Below are 12187 nucleotides of genomic sequence, written 5' to 3'. Positions count from 1 at the left end.
AAGTCCAAATTACACCCTATATCACACCCATGGGTCATGCATACCATCTGTAGAACACCCAGTGGTCCAAGTGAATAACACCTCACACTTCTTTCAAATATCAACAGGGTTGAGAAACCGATAGCACTGGCAAAACTCTTTAGACTAAAAAATAAGATCAAGGTGCTGATCCTGTAACACACCAAGGGCCTATGTGTACCCCTGTATCACATCCAAGGGACAAGCATACTGACTGTGTTTCGCCCAGTGGTCCAATCGACAAACAACCTTCACATTTTCTAGTGTGTTGGCTATCGAAGAAAGGTGACCTCTGCGGGATCACCTCTGAGACTGCCTTGTAACTACTCAGTTCAGGCACATGAAGAGGGCAATATGTCATATTTCTGTCAGTGCAGGGTGCTCAGGTAAAATTTTTGCGCTTCTTCCTAGTTTGACATATGTCAAATGCTGTGGATCAGGATCAGACGTAGTCTCTTACCCAATTGACAGCAGTTTTAGGACGGACCTCCGCCCCGTGGATTCAGCAGAGCTTTCAATCAATTGTAGTGTCTGCTCACCTTCATTTCTGCACTGATGTGAATCAGTCATAGCGGGATCCTTTCCTTCGGGTGCAGTCGGTTTCGAAGCACCAATTTCTCTTGGCTAGCTTGCCAAAATGTTGCTTGAATATGAATTTACCTTGAGAAAACAAAGATAAGAGGCGTTTGGAAAACAGGAACAGTTGGTTTGATTAAACACTATGGCCGGGAGTACAGCATACAGAAACAGGTTTGAGGATTGACTCAAAGTACAATTGTTTTGAACGTCTTTTTATACATTTCTTGAAGCATTATAAAACAATTCATGGATTCTGTTTTGGGAGTGAAATGTGGGTCTAGTCATGAAGACATAAATTCCTCCCACCTGATGACAAATGCAGATGGATCTCGACCTTGCATGGACACAAGGGCCAGTGAGTAGCGTGTCCAGATGTCCGGCATGGGGAGCATGTAATCACTATGTGTGTTGTGAGTGCTGTGTCCTGATTGGCTGAGTGTTCCTAACTTCACAGTTCATCTAACTTTATGGAGTTTTGAGAACACGTGCCCCTCCAGCCATGTGCGTTTTATTGGGGCCAATCTCCCAGGACTATTGTGGTGTTGCTGCCTATCTGTGGGGCTAATCTGGGTATTTCCAGTTTGGGCGTTTGTCCTTATTGTTACATGCAACCCCACCTGTGATTTGTCACTCGGTAACCTCAGGCCTAGGGTGCAGGGCCTGCCTGACCACATATTTCTTACCCGGGATTGATGGAGAGATCATATCGGAGATTTCTACTACAGTGATTTGATTTTGTTTTTGTACATGCATGTATCATTGCGTACATCAACATCAATAGTAACAGGAGTATGCATTAAATACATTTACCTATGTCACTGCTATATTATAATTTTTTTCTATCTGATATAACTATTTTTGTGAGCATGTATAAAGCTGTTAAACCAGGACACTCATTATTTTATATCTTCGCTGTTCAGATTCCCTTATTCTTTTGTACTTTGCAATTATGTGCTTGTATTCACTGAAAAACCAATAAAGATTGTTTGAAATAAATAAAAAGGCGCAAGGGCAATGTTATGTATACAGGGACAGCGGGCTGTGAGGCGCTATCTCCAGCTGGCAGAGCTTAGAAGGTTGTAAGAAAAAGAGACCGGCGAGAAACCCGATGTCTGTAACCACAATAATGCAGAAAGCATGTGTTGTAAATGAAGCCAAACACATATGAAGCTTAGTTGATTCCTCTTTATTCAGCCCACCAATACTTGACCATTCCCTAGCCAACCTCGGAAACAACTGCCCTCTCTATTCAAAACCCCACATTCTAACAGAACCTCAACACAAAGGTTCTGGCAACATGAATACAACACATCTTCCCCCTTTCCTATAACACAGGGGTTTCAGGGAAAAGAAAAGAACGAACAATGCAAGAAAGCAAATAACTATAGTAATGAGAAACAAATTACTCATTTGGGAAGGAACAAGCATAACTAACTTCTGAAAATAAAACACATGCAGGTTTACATAGCATAGGCACACAATTAATTTAAAAAATGCAACTCTGCAATATTCACTGAGTTTTTGCAATACTCAAACTGAGCCCAGCTCGTAATCATGTAAATACGCAGGGATTTTTTTCTCTCTTCGCACTCGACCTCTTCCTTCTCCCTCCAATGCTTTTCCAGCCTCACTACTACCAGCAACTTTAGTATCACTCTGTCCAATACCCTCAAAACAACTAGGCACCACCTCTCTCATTAACATAAAACCACTACAACCTTCATCCCCCTCCACCTGCAATTCACCACCCTTCTGAAACAAAGCCACTCTGCATCTATTCCACTTACAACCACTCTGCAGCACAACATACTCCTCAAACACCTCTTTGACCTTGGAAAAGCCTCCAAACTTAAACAAACCACTGCCACAATGACCATCCTTGACCTTCACCCAATCACCTCTCTGAATCTTTGAACTCATAGACCCACTCCTAGGTACAGACGGCTTCTCACTGCGTCCCAACCATCCAGGCACCAACTTGGTCCTTGCCTTACGTCCCTTCATAACCTAAAAAAGAGAATTGTTATGGCCCACACTCAGAGTAGTGCGATGTGCCCACACAGCTTCCTGGACTGTGGCAGAAATATCCAAACCACTTTGCACGACTAACTGTACAGTACCCTTAACCATGCGATTCATCCTTTCCGTAATACCATTGCCCTGTGGATTGTAATGTGGTACGGTGGTGATTAATACCATGAATAGAGAAAAAATCCTTCATCTCACAAGAAGTATGTTGCATGCCATTATCCACCAACAAAATGAGTAGAAAAACCTCCCTCCTAAAAACTTCACTCAAACTGGCAATGGTATTTTTTGTAGAAATATCCTGCATAAATATGACCTCCAACAACTTGGATTAGGCATCCACAAGCACCATAGCAAATCTAAGATCTCGATTTACACAGCCCAGGGGTCCAATAAAATCCAGACAAACAATATGCCACACTTCTCCAGGATCCTGAATATGACCCATTTCAGCCTGCACCCCACCATAAGTAACCTTTCACTTCCCTTACACACCAGACACCTTTCCACCCACTGAGAGGGTTGAACACCTCCCCCAGGCCACCAAAAATTTATTTCACTCTCCTCTGAGTCATAGTCTGTCGTAAATGCCCCTCAAGGGCCAACTGGTAATCCTCCTCATCAAATTCTTAGGAGGCACACATCTGTCTCCTCTCATCAAAACAGTCCCATCACAAACCCATAACTCATCCAGAAGTTTGACAAAAGGTTTTACTGAGACTGCAATGGCACTTTCCCTCCTACCACCTGTTACCACCATCTTACATACCTCCTGCATAACTTCCTCTCTGCCCATTTCTTGCACCGACTCTTCCTTAGAAAAAAAGCCTACACCATAACAATCAACTTCCTCCAGCCAAGCCACTGCCTTCTCCTTCTCCATATTTCGGACAGCATCACCATCAACCAGCTTCCAATCCACAGACAAACGAGACAAAGCATTAGCTTGAGCACTATGCCAACCAGGAATATGCTCAACAGAATAAATAATTTCTTGCAACTCAGCGGCCAGTCTTGCTAATTTGGCTGACCCCTTTCCAGCACCACCCAGAGTTAACACTTTCATTAAAGGTTTGTGATCTGTACTCATTATAAAGTTTATACCCCTTAAATACATCTTAAAGTACTCTGCAGCCCAAGCAGGAGCCAATGCCTTGCGGTCAATGGCGGAGTATTTTTTTCCGTTTCTGTCAAAGACCACGACGCAAAGCCTAACAGTCTGCTCGAGTTTGCTATGGAACTAGGCTAAAACAGCACCCACCACTGATGCACTAGTGTAGTGAGGGCAGGGTTAGCATAAGCGTTTTAGAAGTTAAACGCCATCTTGCCACTTAGCCGCTTTTGCACACGTCACTACACCCAACTGTTATTATAAGTAAAACTGCTTGCTTGCTTTTTCTTTTCATGAGAACGGTCTGTTTTTCACATCCCTAGACTTACACCGCGACCTTAGTCTGAACACTGTGTGCAGAAACCGTCAAGGTCAAATATCAATGTATGCTGTTGAATTCAGGTTGATCGGCCCACGCTCTAGACCAGGGGTACTCACAAACTTTCTCTCTGGGGTCAAATTTACAGTGTGGTTTGTGGCCGAGGGCCGCACCGGTGGGGGCGGGGGCAGTGGGGGAGGGGGAGGGGCTAGAGCAAAAAAAAAAACTGTGACCATGAGGTTGAACACAGGCCCCTGCAGCAGACGCCTTCGTCCACTGAGCCACCAGACCCGGCATTCACACATATCTATCTATCTATCTATCTATCTATCTATCTATCTATCTATCTATCTATCTATCTATCTATCTATCTATCTATCTATCTATCTATCTATCTATCTATCTATCTATCTATCTATCTATCTATCTATCTATCTATCTATCTATCTATCTATCCATCTATCATCTATCTATCTATCTCTGTCTGTCTCCCTCCCTCCCTCCCTCCCTCCCTCTATCACTCTCCCTCTCTCTGTCTCCCTCTCTCTCTATCTATTTCTCTCTCTCTCTCCCTCTGTCTCCCTTTCTCTCTCTCTCCCTCCCTCAGTCTCCGTCTCCCTCTGTCTCACTCACTCTGTCTCCCTCCCTCTCTCTGTCTCAGTCCCTCCCTCCATCCCTCCCTCTCCCTCCCTCTGGTCTCCCTCCCTCTTGTCTCCCTCCCTTTATCTCCCTCCCTCTGTCTCCCTCCCTCTGTGTCTCCCTCTCTCTCTGACTCCCTCCCTCTGTCTCCCTCTCTCCCTCTGTCTCCCTCTCTCTCCCTCCCTCTCCCTGTCTCCCTCCCTCTCCCTCTTCCTCTATCTCTCTCTATCTCTCTCCCTCTGCCTCACTCACTGTGTTTGTCTCCCTCCCTCTCTGTCTCCCTCCCTCCCCTGTCTCCCTCCTTCCCTCTCTCTCTCTCCCTCCCTCTCTGTCTCCCTCCCTTTCTCTCCCTCCCTCCCTCTCCCTCTCTCTCCTTCCCTCTCTCTCTCCCTGTCTCCCTCCCTCTCTCTATCTCTCTCCCTCTCTCTCAATCAGTTTGTCTCCCTTTCTCTCTGTCTCCGTCCCTCTGTCTCCCTCCCTCTCTGTCTCACTCCCTCTCCATCTGATCTCCCTCTGTCCCCCTCCCTCCTTCTGTCTCCCTCCCTCTCCCAACTTGTCTGTCTCTCTCTCGCTGTCTCTCCCTCCCTGTCTCCTGCTCTGTCTTCCCCCTCTCCCTCTCTCCCTCCCTCTGTTGCACTCTGTCTCCCTCCCGCTTTAAACTCACCGGCTGCTCTCACTAGCTGCTGGGCGCCCCCCCCCCCTGTCCGTCACCTCACCCGGCGCTGAGTCAGCTTCCCTGGAACACAAACAACCGCCGGACCCAAGTACTTCACAAGTCTTTTAAAGGCCAAGTCACTTGTTAATGAGGCTTTGTTGTATTTCATTTCTTCTTAGCGCCCCTGCATCTCCACTCATTCAGAGGGGAGATGCAGGGGTGCTAAGAAGAGGTGAAATACAACAAAGCCTCATTAACAAGTGACTTGGCTTTTAAAAGAATCGCCTGGCCCCCATAGCTCCGCGCTGCTGCAACCGGCGGTACTTGCACAGGTACGATGTCTGCAAGGTCCGTGGGCCGCCAGGGAAGGCTTGCCGGGCCGCTGGCGGCCCGCGGGCCGTACTATGAGTACCCCTGCTCTAGACACAACAAGCGCACAGCTGCAAATATCTGAAACTCGGGTGCCTTTAATATTACATTGCATGCATGATGCTGGCACTTTTGGAGACAACCTTCCCAGACACAGAGAGCAGTGCTGATCCTGTGATGTGATTCACCTAAGCTGATCTTGGAGGTATGGGGTTCCCCATTCAAGCCTAGAGACCTTCTATTATTATTATAAAACTAGCTTATAGCTAGGGGAGGGTGGTACACATGGTACTATAGGACCTGTTTTCACTATCATTATATTATGATTTCTCCCTTTGTGTTTTCATGGAATTGTAACAATGTTGATGGTTTTATTTCTAATCGTTTGTTTGCTTATGTTAGCCAAAATACTGCATCTTAGAGCACGTAGTTAAAAATAAACATTTTAAACTTTTCCGTGACCCAGACTACTCACGTTGTGGACTGATATGAGAATAAAAACAAAAAGGTGTTCTTGATTCCCACCATTCCTGATAGTAACCTAAGTCGCTTGTTCTGGGTTGTCTAATCATTGGTAGCTTTGCTGTAGTATGGAGAACGAATGAGACACTGATGCTAGTCGAATAGCGGTTCTGGGTACTAAGGTGAGTTTTTTGGTACACCACAAATCTCTGAGGTCCTGGTTTCCTGCAAATAATTCTGTGCATGAGCAGAATCCCTGCAACATGGTGCACCTAACGTTTTGGTCTTATATTTGAGACGCCTTAGTAGTGCTTATATTTGTCCACAACACCTTCACTCTTGTTTCCGGTTGACGGGAGTGATGGTTTAAACCTACCTATATAGTTGAATTATAGGTTCATTGATATCAAGCTGCTATATGCCTTGGTACGACCTACTTTTACCAAATCTTGCTGGCTGCCAGAACATTCAGCCATACTGCACTCTTTGCAGGCTGATCTTCTTGCTTCTAAATACTTATTGACACGTGATAACCACACAAACCTCGTAATCAGAATTGTGCCTGGCGCAGTGGGTTTCACGTACTTGACATTTAATGAGGGGGACACGGTCCCTATTGCTTACAAGTCACACTTGTACACTTCGGCTGAAATGCGCATTTCCACCGTCGAGAAAGTATTGACTGCAGTACAGATGGCGATTCTGAAAGAGAGAGCGCTATCGCAAGGGAAACGCATGTTGGTTGTCACACCGTATCCTGCCCTTGAGGCAGTGATGAAGGCCAGTGTACCGAATTATTAAGCTTTGCATCCACGTTGGATACAATGGGCCACTTCTTTGACGTCTTCAGATGTAACATTCATCTTTGATGCCTCATTGCAGACTCAGGACTATTTGCAGTATGAATTTGTTCATCCAGCTCCTCTGTCATTGCGCCCGCTTGAGGATTACCATTGTATCATTTACACTGACGGTTCTGCGCAACCGGCGACGGTTCTAAGCATGCTTATTCAGTGGCCTGCGCAATAGTGACTGGTACCTGTGTGAATGGAGAATTCAAGTCTGATGTTGTGCATTCGCAGACATTGGGAGACTGTACCGCCCAATTGGCAGAGCTACGTGCTCTGGTACTTGCACTGGAGTTTGCTGATCCTCGTGTTTTCTACTCTTATTGTAAGTGACTCATACTACTGTGTTCAGTCTTTCTTTTTTTTTTAAGCATCTTTATTGATTTTTAATTAATAACAACATTACCCCTCCACCCTCCCCCCTCCCCACCATTTCGAACAAAAAACAACATTCTGAGTTTCCCAAAACACATGAAACAAGTAAATCTGTGGAGGGACTTAATACACACATTTAGTGAAGTCGAAGAAAGAACATCAATAGCTCTAATTTATTAGAGCCTTCCCTTTCGAAAATAAATTTCTGTTGTAAACCTAAATAAAGGTGGACATCCATTGTATCAATGGGTCCCATATCAGCATACCTCTTTTGCACTTATTACGCCCTTTTTTTTTTATATATGGCTACTTCTAAATTACATGTTGCTAGAAAGCGAGCCCTCCATTGATGGAACGTCGGAGGATTTGGATCCAGCCAGGCTGAGGCTATACAAAGCCTAAGGATAGCCATAGCTACAAAGATCAAACCGTACATGCTTTTTGGACGAGCACAATCTGTTATACCCAACAATATTTCCTCTATTGATATATAAATATCTGTTCCCGATATTTCAGAAAAAAACTCGGAAATCTCCCTTATTAGGTTAGACAAAACATTACAGGAAGCAAACATATGAACACTATCAGCCTCAAAGAGTGAACAACGTGGACATAGAGTACCTTTCCCGGTCCCCCACTTAGCAATTTTCTTAGGAGTATAATACAGAGAAAAAAATGTCTTATAGTACTGAGCTTGTAGTTTAGCTGACATAAAGCTGGATTGTGACATTTCAAAGGATCGAGCAGGGATTTGGGGTGATATAGTTAGTTTTGTCTGCCAAGTCTCGAATTGTTTCTCCATATCGTCGGAGCCCAAAGAATTCAAAAATCCGTAAATCTCCCCGATAGTTAGAGAGGATCTTTTACAAATCCGGTCCATAATTTGCGTAGGGTGAAATTTCTCCCTAGCCCCGCCTTTGGTTAACAAAAAATCTCTAACCTGTAGGTATTTGAAAAAATCTCTATGACAGAGGTCATAGTCCCTGCGTAGATCTTCAAAGGTCTTCAAGCCTGCTTTATTAAAAAAACAGCCAAGCTGTTGTATCCCTATTTGTATCCACTGATTCATGCACCTGTCATCAAATATCCCTGGAAGATCATTATTTTTGGAGATAGGGGTATAATATGAAAATCGTCCTAAGCCTAACAGTTTGCGCGAACCGCCCCATACTTTATAAATCCCATAAATACTCTTGAATTTTATTTTCTTGAAGTAATTGTCATTCATATGGCGCCACAAGCATCCTTCAGAGCCCCTACCTAAAATGAGTGTTTGTGGACTAGGTATGCTATTACCAATGGGCTCTAAGGAAATAAGTGCAGAGCAATATCTCAAAACCGTGGCCCAATAATAGAGTTTAAAATTAGGCATTGCCAAAGCCCGGCGTGGGGTTTTATAGCCCCACAGGAATTTAGAGAATAGAGAATCAATAGATCGGGACAGTTGGGGTGTAAATTCTAGACAAATGGCCCTGAAAAAATATAAAAATCTGGGGAGATATAACATTTTGATCACATTAGATCTTCCTCCTAACGTTAAATGAAGGTTATTAAGACGTATCAGATCTTTTTTTGTACGTTGTATCAGAGGCTCTACATTATCCTTAACTAAATTGTCCATGTCTGCCGATATGCTTACGCCAAGATATATAGCTTTGTTAGTAACTCTAACATCGTTCATCGTTATCTTGTCATTAAGAATAATCTGTGTTTTGGTTTGATTTAATTTAAATCCAGAGACAGATCCGAAAAATAGGGCCTCTTTCTCTATCTCAGCAATTGCTTTGCTTGGACTGCTAGTAACAATGGCGATGTTGTCTGCAAAGGCTAGAGTTATAGTCTCAAATTCATGCACACATATTGCGGGGATTAATAAATTTTGCTCTAGCCTCCGAATAAACGGGTCGATATATATCGCGAAAAGGAGGGGAGAGCATGGACACCCCTGCCTTGTCCCCCGTGTGATGGTTACTTTGTCTGATAACATTCCATTTATTGCTACCCTAGCAATGGGTTCAACATAGAGCATTTGTGTTGCCTTAATGAATCGTTGACTAATCCCATAGTGTAACATTGTGCGCCAGAGATATTCCCAGGAGACCCTATCGAAGGCTTTTTCAGCGTCAAGTAGTATGAGTGCCATAGGGTCTCATGTCGCCTGGGTAAAGTCTAAGAGAGATATTACTCTTTGGACGTGGTCAATTGTGGATTTGCCGGGAATGAACCCATGTTGGCGTTCCGATACGATCTTATGTATGATGGGTGCAAGACGGTTAGCTAAAAGTTTAGAATATATTTTCGAATCGCCATTTATCAATGTAATAGGACGGTAGGACCCGGGTTCTAGAGGATTTTTTTTTTTTTTAGAAAAACGATGATTTTAGCAGATGACCATGAAGCTGGTGGTTTACCACCCTCGAAGATATGGATGAAGAGTTCCTGCATAATATCTTTTAGTTGTAATGAGAATTTGACGTAAAATTCTGTGGGAATACCATCCATGCCAGCGGCTTTCCCTGCGGTGAGGCTGGTCATAGATAAGAACATTTCCTCCCAGGATGGAATATTATCTAGGCTATTTTGATCCTCTTTTTCCAAACCTGTTGGTGCATTTAAGTTTAAATATATCTCCGAGCTGTTGGTTTGACTCTCTGTTGCTTCATATAGTTTCTGATAAAAGTTTTGGAATACCTTTCTAATCTCGGAAGAATCCGTTTGACGGCCAGATTCTGGATCTAATATCTCTTTAACAAGATTAGCAGTATATTCTTCCCTAGTACGTATCGCCAGCTGATGACCAACCTGTTCACTCCACTCATAAATTTTCTCTTTATGGGCTGAGGCTTTAGCAACTACCTTTTCAGTCAAGACATCAATAATCTGATTTTGGGCGGCAACAACCTGTTTTAATTCATTCTCGGGTGGATCTCCATCTTGGATAGCCTTGGTCAGCTCCTCTTCCGCTCTAGCCAACTTTCCCTTGAGTATTGCCATTTTTGTTTTAGCCTCCTTATTGGAGCGGAACGAAAACTGCATTGTCTCTCCTCTAATGCCAGCTTTTAGGGCATCCCAGACCACATCAATTGTTGTGCTGCCAACATTCACCTCGAGAAAACCAGCTATCCATTCTGTCATGTGCTGATAAAATTTCTCATTTCCCAAAAATGCTCTCTCGAAAGTCCATGTCTTCGGCTTGATTAACCCCTTATTCAAGCTTAGAACAAGAGTATTGTGATCAGATAAGATTCTAGGTGTTTTTACTATTGTACACCCAGACCACAAAGTACTAGAAATAAGTATATAATCTAGCCGAACAAGTCGAGAGTGTGGAAATGAGTAGTATGTAAATCCCGGTTCCCCGGGATGGGCATTCGGCCAACAATCAACTAAGCCATGTGAAACACAAAAATGTTTTAATGCCTGGTAAACTTTTGGTTTCCGTCCAGTATATCTAAAATCTGGATCTGACAGCCACTCTCCTGGTAGATGTATATTAAAATCACCACAGACGATTAGGGGAAGGGGCCACTGAGATAATTCATTGGTCATCAGCAACAACACATCAGGGTCGTCACTAACGCTTCCATAGATAGTACACAGGGTCATTTTACTTCTCCCCGAGTTGTAATGGCACTCTGTGATAGCCCACCGACCAAATGTGTCCGCTAATGTACGTACGAACTGAAGGTCCCCCCCTTTAGCCAAAATTGCCACCCCCCCTTGTTCGTGCCCCTTGTGACGAGGCTGCAACCAATTGGTACCCTAAAGTTTTAAGCAAATAATGTTGTGATCCTTCGACATGTGTCTCTTGGAGGCATAGAATATTGGCACCAATCCCCTGTAGCCCTATCGATACTCTCTGCCTTTTCTTGATATCATTAAGGCCACAAATATTTATAGTGGCAATTTTCAAATTAGCCATATGATTATTTGATTAAGTGATCTGCACAAAGAAAAAAACATTTCTCTCCCCACATGCATGCCAAATACAGAAACTGCCATGGGTATTTTAAGTCTGTCCGTATCTTGCCACCTACACTCTCTAATCATCACATAGTCATTGTGTTTGGGACCCCCCTCTTTTTATGCCCCCCCCGAACTGTTGCCCCCACCCGAGCACCCCCCCCCCACCCTCCTCCCAAAATTTAGGCAACCAGGCTCAATCCTGAGCCTGTATGATAGCGTCAGAGCAGACCTCACCCACCTTTCACACCCCCCATCACCAAACCATCCATACCAACTGCTATCTCTTACCTCTACCCTACACCGCTGCCCCACTTCCCTTTTTTCTCCCTGCTCGTCATCCCCATCATCCCATCCCTCAGAATACCACTAGTAGAGAGAAGAAAAGGAAAAAGTAGAAGGATGGACAAATATACAGAAATTAATCATCATTAGGTCTATAAATCTAGAAAGAGCATCAGACTATAGGCAAATTTAAATGTCCCTCGAGGGAGAAAACCTTGGGAAAAACATATTTTTCAATGAAACTTAATATTCTAAAGGCTATGTGAGTCCTGCTTTGCCAGTCGTTATCTCCTTAAGTCTTTCAATGACAATTTATTCTTTTGGTCTCAAAATGAATAACGTGATTCCAAAGGTAGCACAATCAAACATAAAATGCTTTGGGCTCGAGTCGCAGATCTTAAACAACGTCTGCCGCTCGTGAATGTAATTCATACTCTTGGTCACCAGCGCGTAGGGGTAAATACTGTTGGCAACAGTTTAGCTGATGAAGCAGCGAAAACTGCAGTGGCAACATATCTAGTGGCAGCAGTTACGAG

The 12187-nt window shown here is 43.8% G+C and overlaps 1 long non-coding RNA gene across 1 annotated transcript in view; it reads right to left on the bottom strand.

The window, feature by feature from the left end:
• The window catches only part of LOC146811236 (uncharacterized), a 124693-nt gene that overhangs the window by 70304 nt on the left and 42202 nt on the right, over positions 1–12187 (bottom strand). Inside the window, exon 2 of the long non-coding RNA XR_014966700.1 lies at positions 558–678. This is a non-coding gene — a long non-coding RNA (uncharacterized LOC146811236). The remainder of the gene's footprint in view (positions 1–557; positions 679–12187) is intronic.

The sequence above is a fragment of the Triturus cristatus genome, chromosome 7, assembly GCF_964204655.1.
Source record: "Triturus cristatus chromosome 7, aTriCri1.1, whole genome shotgun sequence".
Taxonomy (NCBI): domain Eukaryota; kingdom Metazoa; phylum Chordata; class Amphibia; order Caudata; family Salamandridae; genus Triturus; species Triturus cristatus.
Note: the sequence above shows the minus strand (reverse complement) of the source record. Positions and strands in the feature narration are given on the sequence as shown.